This window comes from Mauremys reevesii, linkage group 13, assembly GCF_016161935.1.
Source record: "Mauremys reevesii isolate NIE-2019 linkage group 13, ASM1616193v1, whole genome shotgun sequence".
Lineage (NCBI taxonomy): Eukaryota > Metazoa > Chordata > Testudines > Geoemydidae > Mauremys > Mauremys reevesii.
The window spans coordinates 2,047,684-2,050,958 of NC_052635.1; the positions used below are offsets into that span (position 1 = coordinate 2,047,684).

The following is a 3,275-nucleotide window of genomic DNA, read 5'->3' on the forward strand; positions in this document are numbered from 1 at the left end:
GGTTTCAGTAAGGCAGTAGCAAAAGCTCAGGATTTTAGCACAGAGGCTTCAACTCCTGCTGATGACTGTGATACACAGGCCCTGTGCTGCCCCTCTGAGCTGTAGGGTTCTTGGTCTCACTTCAATCCTCAGCACTGGCTGCGTAGGGGGATGCACTGGTTTGATTAATATTTCCTGGCCCTCTGCTCAGCGAGTGAAACTTATTCTGGTATTTATCATTTGGGTATCTCTTGGTCACCTCATGTAGGCTGGGATTTTCAAAGCAGCCTAAAAGATTTATGCACACTAACCCCTTTGAATTAATGTGCTTAATTCCCTTAGTCTTCTTTGAAAATTCCAGCCCTAGCAACTAGGTTTTTTTCCACCAGAGAAAAGCAGCCAGGCTTCAGGAAACCCATGTTTTTGCTCACTGCATTCCAGAAGGCCGCCTTCACCTCCTTCTTTCTTATTGTGTAAATCAAAGGGTTCAGCAAGGGGATCAAGATGGTATTTAGCACTGACACTGCCTTGTTGAGACTGAATGAGGAATGCACACTGGGCATCAGGTACATAAACAGAACAGCCCCTAGAGTATCGAGACTACAGTCAGATATGAAGCACAGGTAGAAAATACCTTCTGGTGCCCTGTTGCAGAGGGGATGCAGAGGATGGTGGACATTATACAGCTGTAGGATACCACAGTGAACATCAAGAAACTGAGAATAACTGTGATCACAGCCAGGAATCCAAGCAACTCAATGAGGCAGGTATCAGTGCAAGCTATTTTTAAGATTGACCCACTGTCACAGTAGAAATAGTTGATAATGTTGGAGTCGCATAAAGGCAGCTGGAAGACCAGAATAATTTGGAAGAATATAGACATGAAGCCCCCGAACCAAGCCCCTATGGACAGCTGGAGGCAGACCTTGCTGGTCATGACTGTGGCATATAGCAAGCGTTTGCATATGGCCAAATAGTGGTCAAAGGACATAAGGGCAGGATGAAGAATTCCGTGCTGCCCAGGAAGAAATAGAAGAAAGCTTAAATGAGTCAGCAGTACATGCAAATTTTTGTCTCGACTGCTACAAAGGTTTCTAGCACTTTGGGCACTGTGGCGGTGGTGTACCAGATCTCAAGGAATGGGAGATTGCTCAGGAAAAAGTACATTGCGGTGTGCAGCTTGTGACGAGTCATCATGATGGTCAGCATGTACGTGAGAAAAATGATGAGAAGAACACAATGTGAAAACTGACCAATGGGGAAGCTCCGGAGAATGAACTCGTTGCACATCAGGTCTCTGTCTCCTTCCTCCTTCGAGCCACGACTCACAGGGACAGTAAAAGGTGCAGTCGTTTGGAGGTGGGAGTTCAGTTCAGTGGTGAGTCAGGGGAAGCAAAAATTGGTTTGGACCAAATCTGACCAAATCTGAACCTTTTCGGAATTAGTGGGGAATTAAAAAAGTTGTCAAAAATTTCTGTTTGGGTCAAAGAAAGTATTTGTCATCAGACGCTAGCGATGCGGTGCTCTGCTCTGTACAATGATGATAACAGTCGGCTGCATGCGTGTGTTCCCTCTGTGTGCTGCTCTGGCTCCACAGATCGCTGGCACAGCAAACCCTGAGAGAACCCCCAATGACCACACACGCCGATAAGATACGAAGGCACCGGCCAGGTTTATTGTCAAATGAAGCACAGTAATAGTTCCCTGCAGACTCTACAGGACATACTCCGAATATGAGCCCCGACAATGGACTGGCTCCGTCAGTGGCGGGACTCTCCACTGCCCCCTAGGCCAGACAAAGACACCACCCCAGGGATGCATTCTTATACACAGGTACAAACAGGTTTTGCATCATTGAATGCACTGAGATACAGCCCCTCTATGCCTTTCTCATGGTGCACAAATAAGTCTATCCATCATACTGTCTATTCATTTTATTGTTCTTTCATATTGTTTATCCATCATATCCTCTATCCATCCTATTGTCCTTTTATACTGTCTTTAGACTGGGTCTGCCTGTTCCTTGTTATCTGTGTGGGATGTGTTCGTACCCGGCAGTTCTGGTGCTGTCCTGGCACACGTTCTTTGAGCAGCCTCCCTCTTGCCAACTTCTGTGAGCCGGGCCTGCCTCTGGCTCTCAGCCTCCTTTGCTTTATGTTAGCAAAGTCTTGACCATTACTTCAGTTCAGGCCTCAGGCCTCATACCAGGCCTCTGATACCAACGGTTTATGTCTCAGGACCTCATCTTACTACAGTATTTTGTTAAATGCAAAACATTTTGGGCTAGATTCACAATATCCAAGGAAGATGTTCCTCTGACCAATGTGGTGTCCGGGCTAAATGCAGTCTTGACCCCCATGTTGAACCCTTTGATTTACACAATAAGAAACAAGGAGGTGAAGGCAGCCTTCTGGAATGCGGTGAGCAGAAAAAAAAGTGGGGGGTTCTCTGAAGATTGACTGCTTTTCTCTGGTGAAAAATACCTAGTTGCTAGGGCTGAATTTTTCAAAGAACCCTAAGGGAGTAAAACACCTTAATTCAAAGGGGTTAGTGTGCATAAATCTCTTAGGCTGCTTTGGAAACCTTGGCCTAGAGGAGGTGACCAGGAGATACCCAAGTTATAAATACCAGAGTAAGATTCCCTAAATGTCCTTTAGCTCAAGGGAGAAGCACTCACCTGGGATGCAACAGACATATGTTAAAATCTGCTTTGGAAGAGAGATTTGAACTTAAGTCTTCCCCTTCCTGAGTAACCACAGGACAATGGGGGCACTGCCTGATGGGGGTAGGGCTGTTCTTAATATTTCCTGTTGATGCTGTTCCAATTTGTATAACAAATTAAACAGCCAGTGGTGCAGGGACTTGAACTTAAGTCTACAACAGCCTAAGTACTCACCTAACCACAAAGGTTCAAAGCCAACTTTCAACTGACTCTTCTTGGCCTGCTCATTTTACTGTTATAAGAGGGCCCTCACCATCTCCTCCTCCCCTATTTTGAGTGTGCTGCCTAAATCCCCTTGTGAATCTGGCATGATTATTAATGTGTTATAATTAGTAATAGTACTACTACTACAGGGAAACCATTTGGCAAACGCATATCCAGGGGGCAAATTATTTCGAGGTTGATCAAAATTGCATTTTGGGGTGGATAAACTATTTTGTCCCAAATATTTCAAGCAGGTCTCCAGACATTAGCTGATGTCTCATAAAAACTGGAATCAGCAAAGGAGATCAGGGCTTCTGCTACAACATTTTCTTATGAATATATATATATATGCAATTCCCAATCACCATCT

General features: G+C 45.0%; 1 pseudogene; it reads right to left on the minus strand.

Moving 5' to 3' along the window:
* Positions 1-317: 317 nt before the first annotated feature.
* On the minus strand, positions 318-1,188 carry LOC120380759 (annotated as a pseudogene).
* Between the last annotated feature and the right edge of the window lie 2,087 nt (positions 1,189-3,275).